Source organism: Convolutriloba macropyga, chromosome 12 (assembly GCF_964194025.1).
Source record: "Convolutriloba macropyga chromosome 12, txConMacr16.3, whole genome shotgun sequence".
NCBI classification, from domain to species: domain Eukaryota; kingdom Metazoa; phylum Xenacoelomorpha; order Acoela; family Convolutidae; genus Convolutriloba; species Convolutriloba macropyga.
In genome coordinates this window covers 40,386,758-40,399,343 of record NC_134479.1, presented here as the reverse complement: position 1 = coordinate 40,399,343, position 12,586 = coordinate 40,386,758, and positions in this window count along the sequence as shown.

The following is a 12,586-nucleotide window of genomic DNA, read 5'->3' as shown; positions in this document are numbered from 1 at the left end:
TTTCTTGACCCTAGAATGATCAGGAGCGTCCGCTTGACACTCTGGATCAGCCGCTCCCAAGCGCCGCCAAAATGAGGGCCATAAGGTGGGTTGAAGTGCCACTTGGTGTTCTGTGCTGCAAGTGCTTTGTGAAATTTATCCTTGTCGAGATCATTCAGACACCTTTTGAGTTCTTCTTTGGCACCAACAAAAGTCTTACCGTTGTCACTGTACAAATCAGCAGGCTGACATCTTCGCGAAGTGAAGCGGCGGTAGGCGTTCAGAAAAGTGTCTTTATTCAAATCTGGACAGGTTTCCAAGTGGACAGCTCGCGTTACCAGACAAGTAAAGATGAGGCCGTCGTGTTTCTGAAGCTTATCTTTTCCTTCCTCAATGTAAACTGGGCCGAAAAAGTCTAATCCGCAGTTGGCAAATGTAAATTGTTTGTTTTCAGTCGGGAAGCGGCAATCAGGTAGCGGTGCCATAAAAGTCTCAATGCTTTGCGGATCGAAACGTCGACAAAGGAAGCATTTGTATCTAATGCTCTGCAGTGTTCTGCGGAGACCGATTACGTAGTACCTTTGCTGTACAAAAGCCTTAGTGGCTTCCGTTCCCTGATGCACACAGATGCGATGGGCATGTTCGAGTAATAAACGACAAATGTGATCTTTTGCATGAAGTAGTATTGGCCGCTTGGCCAACTCGAGTTCACTGGGAGCAAAAATTAGCCTTCCACAGACGCGTAGTATACCGTTCTTATCAAGCATTGGGTTTAACGACCTGTGTTTGAATTTCGGGTCCAGTTTACGGCTAATTTTTAGCAACTCGATGACGGTTGGGAAGCTATTGACTTGCGACATTTGTATCAAGTAAGATTTTGATATCTCAATGTCTTCAACAGTGTATTGATGGTGATTGTCACGCTGTTTTTTCGCTCTGTGGATCAGATTGAAAACAGTAGCTATCGTTAGCAAAATCTTTGTCCATGTTGAAAACTGTTTAGGGTCGAGTACTGGTTTCTTGGTTCTTAAGGCAGATCGTGTTGTTGCAGCACAAATCGGCAGTTGCTTTGTAGGTCTACAAAAGACATCATTAGTGGAGAGAAAATCTGGTGGCTTAAACCATTTTGCTTCAATTTCCTTGGGTTCTAAACCACGAGTACCATGATCAGCTGGGTTTAAGTTTGTCGCAATATGATTCCAATTGTCAGGTTTGCTTTTTACTTTTATTTCCGCAATGCGATTAGCAACAAAAACTGGTTGCTTCTTGGAAGAACCAATCCAGTCAAGTACAACTTGACTATCCGTCCAATAAAATACATTGCTGATTTCAACAGAGAGTTCATGTCTAACAAAATTCAGGAGTCGAACACCTGTGAGAGATGCCTCTAGTTCCAACTTTGGAACGCTCAACTGTTTAACGGGCGCTACCTTGCATTTCCCGATCACGAATAAAGTTTGTACTTCGTTGCTGGTCTTATTCAAGCTCCTGAGGTAGACAACAGCACACGTTGCAACAATTGATGCATCAACAAAAACATGCAACTGGTTCTCTGTCTCCAGTAGATTCTGTGTTGTCATCTGTCGTGGAATTTCAAGTTGAGGCATAGAGTGATAACTGTTAAGAAGCTTTTGTAAGGGATGTAGAAGTTCAATTGGGAGTGGCTCGTCCCATTTTCTACCTAACTTCCAAAGTTGCTGAAGAAGAATTTTGAACTTTATTGTCATTGGGCCAAGAAACCCAATTGGGTCAAAAAACTTTTCAGTCACCAGACTGAAAAGTTTCCGTTGAGTGTATTGTTCAGCTTCTTTAGGGAATTCTCCTAGGGATTTCATGAAAGATGTATCTTTTTCAAGGTTCCATTTTTGTCCGAGGACTCTTGTTTCACTCTTGGGCTCCTCGAGGTCTTCTAGAGTAATACACTGAAGAGCCTGTTGATGGTTTGACAGGAATTTTGTGAGGCGGAAACCACCGGCTCTCAGGCAATGCTTTACTTCAATTGCAGTCGCGTTGGCGTTTTCAGGAGAGTCGAAGGACTGGATGTAGTCATCCATATAAAAATAAGACTTTATAGCGCTCTGTGCTTTTGGATATGTCTCGACGTTGTCCTCTGCGCATCTGTTTAAGACAAAAATTGCACAAGATGGTGAGCAAGTTGCACCGAAAATCAATCTGGTGAATTGAAACTGTCGCACATCATTGTCAATAGACCATAGGAAACGTAGTGCAGATTGATCTTCATTTCGGATGCCGATTTGCATGAACATTCCTTCAATGTCTGCCAAAATAGCAATAGGTTTTTCACTAAATGTGACCAAAATTCCTATTAGACTGTTTAAGAGGTCTGGTCCTGTTAGAAGATTGGAATTTAGTGACTCGCCTTTGAATTTTGACGCTGCATTGGCGACACGACGCACTTTGTTTGGTTTGTTTGCGCTTTGAACAGGGTGATGCTGCAAGTACCATATTTTCTCGGGGGGTGGGTCTGTCATTTGCACTGGCTTGACGTAATTTTTATCGAGATCTGTGACAAGAGTCTGAGTCTGTTGGTACATATCACTTAGTTTTGGATCATTATTAAGTCGTTTGTTCAAACTGTTTAGCTGATTGAGGGCAGAAAAATAGTTCTTTTGAAGATTGGCAGGTACTTTCCATGGAAGACCTATTTCATACCTTTCCCCTGTGTGGTTGATAGTACTCTCAAGTATTCGAATGGCAGACTTTTCATCTTCGGTGATAGTATTATCTTCTTTTCTGGTACCATCGTTCTCTATTGACCAAAATTCTTGTATCAAATTGTCCAAGGGTTGTTCTGGACTTTTCCGACAGACATGGTATACAAATACTTTCGATTTATTAGAAGATTTTGAAGAGCGGTTTCCTAGTGTGTTCAGGTACTCTCCTGCAAGTGTCCATCCAAGCTTTGTCTTTACTCCGAAGGGGCGGATTTCGGTGCCTTGAATTACTTCAGTAGGATGCGTAAAGGCAAAAGCATTGACACCAAGGAGTGCTCCAATCTTACCTTCGGCAATGTCTGGGAAACATATGTGTCGAAGTTCCTTGAATGCATCGCAAACATAGTTTAGCTCAGTGACATTGGCTGCATTAACGTTTAATGTAGGGGTGCTGTAGGCTCTGGATATTTGGAACTTTTCATCAAACTGATTGAAAGGGCAAACTGTTATTGGTTGCTTTATTTTTGATAGGGGCATTTCGTAATCAACGCTTAGATATTGAACAGTAGTTGAAGATTGATATTCGCGTGGGAGTTCCAGGTAGTCAGAAACAGCATCTAATAAAAACGTAAACTGACTGCCGGGGTCAATGAGAGCATACGTGTCGAATACTTTATCTTCTTTGATAAAGGATACTGGCAGCAGCTGTAACTGCTCAAACCAATATTTCGGTGTACTGGATATTTGGTTGACATTGAAATTTTGGCTGGTAGAAGGTCCATTCAAATTCGCACGTTTCGATGACTGTTGATCATTATTATTTCCGAATTTTTTTCCATACCTGAGATCGCTTTTGGGTTTGAATTGTGTTATTTTTTTCTGAGTTGCTTCAATACTTTTTTGCGTTTGTGAGTTGTTGTCGTCTTTCGATGACCAGTTTTGTTGACCTGAGGTTTTAGTTTGCTGTTGGACGTTGCTGGTAGTAAAAGCGGCATGTGTTCTGCTGAATTGTTTAGCTGGATTATCTAGTGTTGTACGGTGAAAACCATTACACACTTGACAACGCTTCGAGGAGGGACAAGTGTCTCTGCGATGTTGATTACTTAAACAGTTTGTACACAAGCTATTTTTCTGGATAGTTTGAAATCGACCTTCAGGGGACAATTTATGGTAGTCTGAACAAGTTGCAACACAATGCGGTTTGTGACATTGAACACAATTTGTGTGCTTGTTTGCAAACTGTTGCCCATTTTTCGATCCGTTGTGATTAACCTTTCCTTGATCTAAATCATTCCTTTGAGACTGTCTTGCAGTTGTTTGCTTAAACTGTTCTTGAACCGATTGTTGTGCTGTCACAGCAGGATAATTACCGTTTTTGTTGTGAGTGAAGGTACTGGTTCTATTTTCCTGGTTTACTTTGTCATAAACCCTTGCTTGAACATCAAGCCATTTTTGAAACTCAACAAGGGTAGTTGTTGTAACATTCTCTGTCAGGGTGTATTCAGTCCATTTAAGAAGCAAGTTGTGGGGAATTTTTTTCTTCGCTTTCCTCAATAAAGTTGACGATTGAAGGTCGACTTGAAAACCTAGGTTCTGAAAAGCCTGGACAAGTCTCTTTAGAAATGAAGAGAATGCTATGAGGGATTGCTTGTTGTAAGAACTGTTACTTTTCCAGCTCTCTAATTGGTTGATAAAAGCGTTGACAACAACTGAAGGGTCGCCAAAGCGGCTCATTATCTCGTTGAGGGCTGTATTATAATAGGATGGATCACAAGAGTAAGCATGTATCAGATCCTTTGCCTTACCCGACACTGAATTCTGTAGGTAGGTTATTCTGTGTGTGTCAGTAATTGAAATGTTATTGTAAACCATTGAGAAAAAATTATTTATCCACTCGTGATAGTGCATGGGGTTACCATTAAAATTTTGCAATTTTAATGGCGGTAATTTGATCGAGCATTTTAGGTCAACAGATGTTGGCTGAAGTTCACTATTGGTCAATGAGGGGATAAATTGTCCAGCTGTAGCAAACACTGGAGCCTGATGCTGCCTTACGCTTGAAGTTGGCAAGATGTTAGTTGGATAAAGATTAGGTAGAGGGGGAGGTCGCAACTGCGAAATTTCGTCGTTTGAATGACTTTGATGTACAGCGGGTTCAGCTGCCATGTTCTTAATGGGTAAAGGATTTGATAAATAAGCGTTTGTGTTGTTCTGACCAATGTCCACCCTACTGGTTTGAGTAGACGGATTGAAGCTATGGACTGGTTTGTTCGCTTCTTGAGAGGTTGTGGGATGCGTTGTAAGAAGTTGTAGATCGCTCTGCACTGACTGGATGTTTGCTTGCGCTGGGGTAGTATATGGATAAACAGGAGGCCTTTGAACTGCTAAACCCTGAATTGGGAAGCTGTTTGTCAAGGTTGTGTTTTTTACAGGATCATGGGGACCGATGTTGAAAGAACTGACACGTTGCACAAAACTGTTTTCAGGCCTTTGAGGTTTGAGTTGAACATCTTGTTCTTTTGAAAAACAATAGCTCTGGACATCCGAAACTACGTTTGCAGCTGTTGTTGGTTGTAGATTGTTTGTGAAACAATAATGCATAGGCTGAACGTAGTTTTGTTTAGATGGGTGAGGGTTTTGATCTATTGTCACGTATTCAGGTTCATGATTAAGAGGCTTGTCAATAATTGCTCTGCCAAGGAATGGGTCTCCACCTTCATCTTGAAGGGTTAGACAAGGTACGTTGACGTTTCGGAAGCCTCTCTGACTCTCAGGGGTCAAAGATAAACTGAAACGGTTAACAAACTGCTTTTGATTGGATTGAGAACCGCTGAATTCTAAATCCTTTGCCGTTAGGAAATTGGGTTCTTGGTTCAACTGAAGATCCAAGTTTGACATTTTGAGAGGCGGCAAAGTTAAAGTTTCTTGCTGATGATTAGCATTGGGTTGTTTTAGGTTGTTTGATGCCGTTGGATGATAATGACTAGCATGATGTGTTGAGTTGGAGTCAACAAACTGGTTTCTGTTCTGTTGATGGAAATTTTGTTGTTGATTTATCAAATGGCTAATAAGAGGATCCTGGATTTGCTGGTTGTTCAGGAATAGTGATGGCTTGATTGGTCTTGGAGGAATGGGCGGAGGATTAATGAAGACTGTTGTGTCGTTCGGTTGTGAACTGGCTGCTTGCTCGACAAATGTTTCTTCAATGATAACATTGCGTGTTGGTGTTGATCGTTCTGAAACCAGTCGTCGGCTGCTTGGGCGAGAAGGAATTGTGACGTCATTGCGAAATCTTGTTGAGGACTGGCTTAATAGACCATCATCGTCCAATTTGTCAACTTCCAGTTTGGATTGCTGCAGTCTGGTTGTTAAGGCTTTCTGTCTGTCGAGAATCGAAGTCGCTGTACTCTGGTGAGGCTTCGCCCTCAACACTGCTTCTGTCTTCTTGTCCAATTCTGTTTGCAGCGTTTTGGCTCTGCTTATCAGTAGATTTAATGATGGGAAGCTCTTTCTATCGTCTATTGCCTTCTGCAACAAATCAAGCTGGCTTTTCAAAGAACTTTCCGTTGATTTAAACATGTTCACTGCAAACTGACACTCGTCGTTGTTCCTTTGCGACATCTTGATCTCTGTTGTTGTTGTTGTTGTTGTTGTTGTTATGCTTGTCTTTGAGTTAAAAATGAAAACGGCTAAAAACCGGAGCGACGAACTTTTGATGTCAAAATCTAATTTGGCTAATCAGCCAAAAATTTCCTATAAAAGTTCAGCGACGCAAATATTTTCAAAAACAAGAATCCTAAGGTTGTGGTGGCGCTAATTATAGTAGATTTTATTTGCAAAAAAAAGAAAAAAAACTCGTTCGAACGTTTATCGTCTTTTTTTGCAGGACCAAATAACTGCTACGAAAAGATTTTCTTTTTTGTTTTCAAATAGTTTTTTTTTCTTCGGACAATGACTGTAATGGTTAGTTTGTGCTTTCTCCCTGAATGTAAGCAAAAACAATTAGTTCTACTGTTTTACTTTTACGAGAGGCCCAAAAGGAGGTTGCTGAAAAAAATATATAATTTTTTTTCTTTTTTTTTGCGGAGCGACTAGGCAACGAGGGTTACAAGAAAAAACGTTGGTTGTTGAGTTGTCTCTGTGTTGATTTAGGAAAACCCACTAAAGACTTTACTGTGTAGAACTGCTTGAGGTTCTTGAGAGATGTTTTGCTCTTCTTGAAATAATTGAAATCTTCTAAATGGGGTGACTACTGATACCAAAAAGAAAAGGCTTCTCATTTCACAATGGTGACTTCTGAAACCAGTAAAAATTATCGATTTCTTCTCGGTAACTACTGGAACCGTGCAAAATTTGTTCTTCTGATTGGTGACTACTGAGACCAGCAGGGGAATAGGGACTTCTTCTCGATGACGTTTGTGACCGCGGACAAGGAAAAAATTAAACGGTTCTTAAAGTTAACAGGGGAAAACTTTTTGCTTTTTTTCTGCTGAAGGCTATATTTTATATATATCGTTTTGCAAATCTTTCAAAAAATCAAAGCTTTGTTCTAGTTGGGAAGTTGTTTTATGTGTTTTGCTTTCTTTACCGGAGGTGTTCTTGGGATTTTGTAATAAGTGTTTTCTATTTTTAAAGAAACCTGTTTCGAACTTTTTTCTGTAACTCTTATTGATTCCAGACTCCGGATATAATATATTCGAAAAGAAAAATTTTGAGACAATTTCAAAATCTTACTCAAAAAATGAGTTAGACTGTTTGGTTCACAATTTAGGTTTTTTTTGTGCAGTCCGAAAAAATCGAAACCGTTTTTCTTTTCTTTTTTCGAAAGGCCTTTTTAACTTCTCTTCTTTTTTCTGAGGCTGACTCATATATCTACTAAAAATCGATTTTCGGCAATTGCACTGTAAGTCAGAGGGCTAGTTTGACAACTTGGTTTGCTTTCAAGGCGATGTGTAGTCAGAAAAATAAACTTTTTTTCTGAATTTTTTTTTTCTGATTTCAAAAAAGTTTTCTTGGCAATTCGCGTTATTGAGATCACAATTCGATGTATTGACCTAAATAGCTTTCTCTCCAGTTAACTCACAGGGCTAGCATAAGAGATCAAACTGCAAATAGACAGGATATAAGGTCAGGAAATCAAGGAGTTTTCTTTTTTTCTGGCTTCAGAAAAAATTTTAAAAAATGCCTGATCTTTCTTGTTTTTTGAGATCCCAGTGTACTGTATCGACTAAAACAACTTTCTGGCTACTGCAAAATTAACTCAAAAAGATAGTTGAAGAGCGTATTTTGTGAATTAATAGGGTATGGGGGTCAGAAAATTGAAATGGGTTTTTTTTTTATTTTTTTTTCGTTTTCAGAAAAAAATTTCTGACATTATTCGTGTTTGATGACTCAGTATACTAAATCGACCAAAATAGCTTTCTGGCTACTGCAAAATTAACTCACAAAGATAGTTTAAAGGTTTATTTTGTGAATCAATAAGACATGGGGTCAGAAAATCAAAATGGGTTTTTTGATTTTTCTGATTTCTGAAAAAATTTTCTGACAATTCTAGTTTTTGATGACTCAGTATACTATATCGACCAAAATAGCTTCCTGGCGAATCCAAAACTAACTCAAAGAGATAGTTTAAGAGTTTATTTTGTGAATCAATAAGATATGGGGCCAGAAAATCAAAATGGGTTTTTTGATTTTTCTGATTTCAGAAAAAATTTTCTGACAATTCTAGTTTTTGATGACTCAGTATACTATATCGACCAAAATAGCTTTCTGGCTACTGCAAAACTAACTCAAAAAGATAGTTTAAGAGCTTATTTTAAGAATCAATAAGATATGGGGGTCAGAAAATCAAAATGGGTTTTTTGATTTTTCTGATTTCAGAAAAAATTTTCTGACAATTCTAGTTTTTGATGACTCAGTATACTATATCGACCAAAATAGCTTTCTGGCTACTGCAAAACTAACTCAGAAAGATAGTTTAAGAGCTTATTTTGTGAATCAATAAGATATGGGGGTCAGAAAATCAAAATGGGTTTTTTGATTTTTCTGATTTCAGAAGAAATTTTCTGACAATTCTCGTTTTTGATGACTCAGTATACAATATCGACCAAAATAGCTTTCTGGCTACTGCAAAACTAACTCAAAGAGATAGTTTAAGAGTTTATTTTGTGAATCAATAAGATATGGGGCCAGAAAATCAAAATGGGTTTTTTTATTTTTCTGATTTCAGAAAAAATTTTCTGACAATTCTCGTTATTGATGACTCAGTATACTATATCGACCAAAATAGCTTTCTGGCGAATCCAAAACTAACTCAAAGAGATAGTTTAAGAGTTTATTTTGTGAATCAATAAGATATGGGGCCAGAAAATCAAAATGGGTTTTTTGATTTTTCTGATTTCAGAAAAAATTTCCTAACATTTCTTGTTTCTAAGACTCCAGTATGACATATCGACTAGAATGGCCTTCTTGGAAGGCCAAAATGGATTTTTTGATTTTTCTGATTTTGCGACCGTTTTTCTGACTTTTGGCCTTTTTCTCACCAAATTTTTCTTTCAAAGTAGTTAAATTGCTTTTACTTGCTATTAGAAAAATAAAACTAGTCGAAGTTTATCAATCGAGGTGTTATAGTAGCAGAAAACAGGTTTTTGGGGGACAAATTTCAATTTTTTGGTGGCTTTTTGTCGAAAAAATTAGAGATTTTTGGCTCGATCTAACCGGGGAACAGGACATCAGAGGTGGCGTCTGAGACCTCGGGCGGACTTCTGCTGGTGACGTCTGAAACCAGTAAAAAACTAGAACCTCTTGTAGGGGTGACGTCTGAAACCCAACTTCCAAAAAAGAAATTGTTCTTGGTGACATCTGATTCCAGTAAAAAATCCATGCAGGAGATCGTTGTCTGCTCTTGTCACAACCAAGTAATCGTTAGCGTCTGTGATTGTAACATCAGAAGGTTGAATGTCGGTTAGTTACCATTAATTTGTAGTGAAAACATATTTCTAGCATTGAAAAAGTCAAATTCAGATGTTTTGTTTCCATGTTTTTTGGTAACTGACAGTTAGCAATGTGGGACATAAAGTCAAGTTTTTTGCGGCAAATCATCTTAACTTCCGTATTTAGCCATCTTGAAGTTGCATCCTCAACAATACCCATTGCACCAACTAGTATTAAGCTCTCGAGCTTGAGCATTTCATATCTCATTCTCTTGTTAATTTTTGTTCCTCGAGAACTGGCATTTACCCAGAACGATTTTCATATGAAAAAAGTCTCAAATGTGGAGATGGCAATAACAGTGCAACGCAAAACAAGGCGGTTCGACCTAATGCAAATCGCTGCAATCGTTGAAACAGTTTTTTTTTACTAATATTGTCAGATAAACTGACAAATGTCTTCCTCCTTTGGCGTGATTTGTTATGAAGAGGTAAACTTTTAAAAACTGAAAATGACCCTTTCAACGAAATCAGCGCAAATCTGTTGAAATCTATGCTTCATTTTAATTTGTTATTTCATGCAGTGTTTTTATTTGCCTCAGAAGCACATATGAGTTCCGGCAGTGGTGGGTACTTTTCAGAATCAACTATCTTTCAACAAAAAAATTGTCATAAGTCTACAAAACAATAGCCATCTTGAGTTCTATGTAACTTTATTTTAAGAAAACGCACATGCAAATACCTAAAATGCCTCATTTAATTTATTTATCAGCAATCAGTTGGTTCAATTTTGTAACATTACAGCCTTTAGGAACACTTGACATCAGAGCGTGTATTCAATGATTTTGCTGAATAATTTGGTGTCATAAATTTCAAAACAAAACTTCAATGTTAATTCATGTCTGATATCTTTTTCACCGTTTTTTGCCTTTCCTCGGACTAACCGGGAACAGAAAGGTTGGCTTATCAAAAGGATTGGAAGATACAAGAGCAGAACAAACATTAGAAACCTTCCACAAAAATGAAACTATCTGGAGCGAGGAAATGTAAACTAAACTCATTTCTCCCATCCCAGGTTATTTAGATGATGAAAATACACAAATTATTTAAGTTCGTTTGATAATCTCAAACAAAGTATCATGAATGTTAAATTTTTTCAGCAGAAGCAAAAGTTAAAGCACCTTAAAAATCTTTTAGCTCAAGAAGACAACAAGAAAAAATGAAACTTGGGCAGCAGCTAAATAATGTCAATCATAAAATACGGAGCAAAACACAGAACCAGATGACACAGATATATTATAGGGGTTAAGAACGCGCAACTACTGCGAAAATGTGGCCAGTGTAGGCTTCGAACGCGCATCTCTCAATTACCATCCTGATGTGCGTATTTTTTCAGCAAATAGTTATTGGTTTTAAGTTTCGAAAATGTGTTTTCTAAAACTTTTAACGAGTTCTTGAGTTTTGCTTCGATTTGTTGTTTTTTGTAGCCTTATGGCTTAGTTTCGTTATGCAAAGGTCCAATTGGCTTCACAAAACGTGAGATTGAAGCTATATTATGCTTTAAGTTGATATCTAAGGACTCATATGAGTTTGAATGTATTTGTTTTCAAAGACCTCAATGGCTTTTGAATTTCAGCCTTTCTTTTAATCTAACTTCTGAGAACTTGTATCCTAGTCTCATTAATGACAATTCCGATCTTTCTATTAAAACAAAAAAACACTAAAACAAAACAAAAAATATTCTGTTGGGCAATTTTCGTTTTTAACTAATGGTTTTTAAACTTTGATGCTACCGAGTTTTCATTTGGCCGAGTTTTCGATAAAAGTTTTTAATTTCAGTTCTTTTTTCATTTGGTGGTCTTTTACGGGTGTCTCAAGACATTTATGCACGTCTTATCCATTAATGATAGGTCCTAGTTGTTTTGAAGGGAGTCCGAATATTATATATATATGACAAATTCAGTGAATATATCAAGATTTTGAGGGCTTCGTCATGGTGTTTAAGAATTTTCGGTTTTGCCTGTATTTAATAATCTTTTTGTCGTGTGAATTAATCTAAAAATTGACACATCTCATTGTCTTCACCAGAAGTTACGAAGTATCCTATTGGATGCTCTAAGTTGATAGCTAAAAGATTTCAGTAACTTCAAAAATGTTTACTTTTCTGAAACATTAGTGTATTTGGTTTTATGTTTCAACTGATGGTTATACGGCTTTGACGTTATGACTCTTTTCAAAACTTTGTTAGTTTTTGAAACTTGTCAATATTTTGTGCTCTTTTTGTTGTCTTTTCACCTACTCTGTTCATTATCAGTTTCCAATGGTGTTCAAATGTGGCCCAAATGAACATATTAAGTCTTTTTGTTCAATAGCTTCGGGTTTTAACGGCGTTAATTATGTTTTCGTAACGTGTTTCTCCTCAGTTTCCGCGTTTTGTTTGTATTTGTCATTTTGTAGTCTTATGACTTACACTGATCAGTGACAGCTCCCACCGGTTTTCTATTGTGATATAATTTAAATCTATCCGGTGTTAATTAACTATCCGGTGTCACTTTAAAAATTATTTGGTTTTCAAAAATTTAAATACTCTTTAAAATTTAGCCAATTTTTGGTCATCTTTTCGTTGAAGAGCTACCTAGCCTCATTAAAGACAGGTCACATCTGCTTCATTGTGATCAAAAATTTAATTTTTCTAGTTTAGATTTTATCTGATGTCAATTTGAGTCTTTTACTAACCTCGTCGATAGATCTGGCCGTAATTAATGTTCTTTTGTTGTTGGTCTGGTGTAGTAGTCTCATTTTTAGCAAATATCAATGGCCTGTTAATTCGACAATATTTAACACATTTAGTGGTATGAGTTTGTAGCGATTTTTTTCACCGACCAATTATTTTTGTGAATTCCTTAAAATTTCCTATCTCTTCTTCATTTTATTATTATTATTGGTTTAAGCACCATTTAAAATCTCAACAGTGCAGGAAAACTAATACAGATAAGTTTTGAG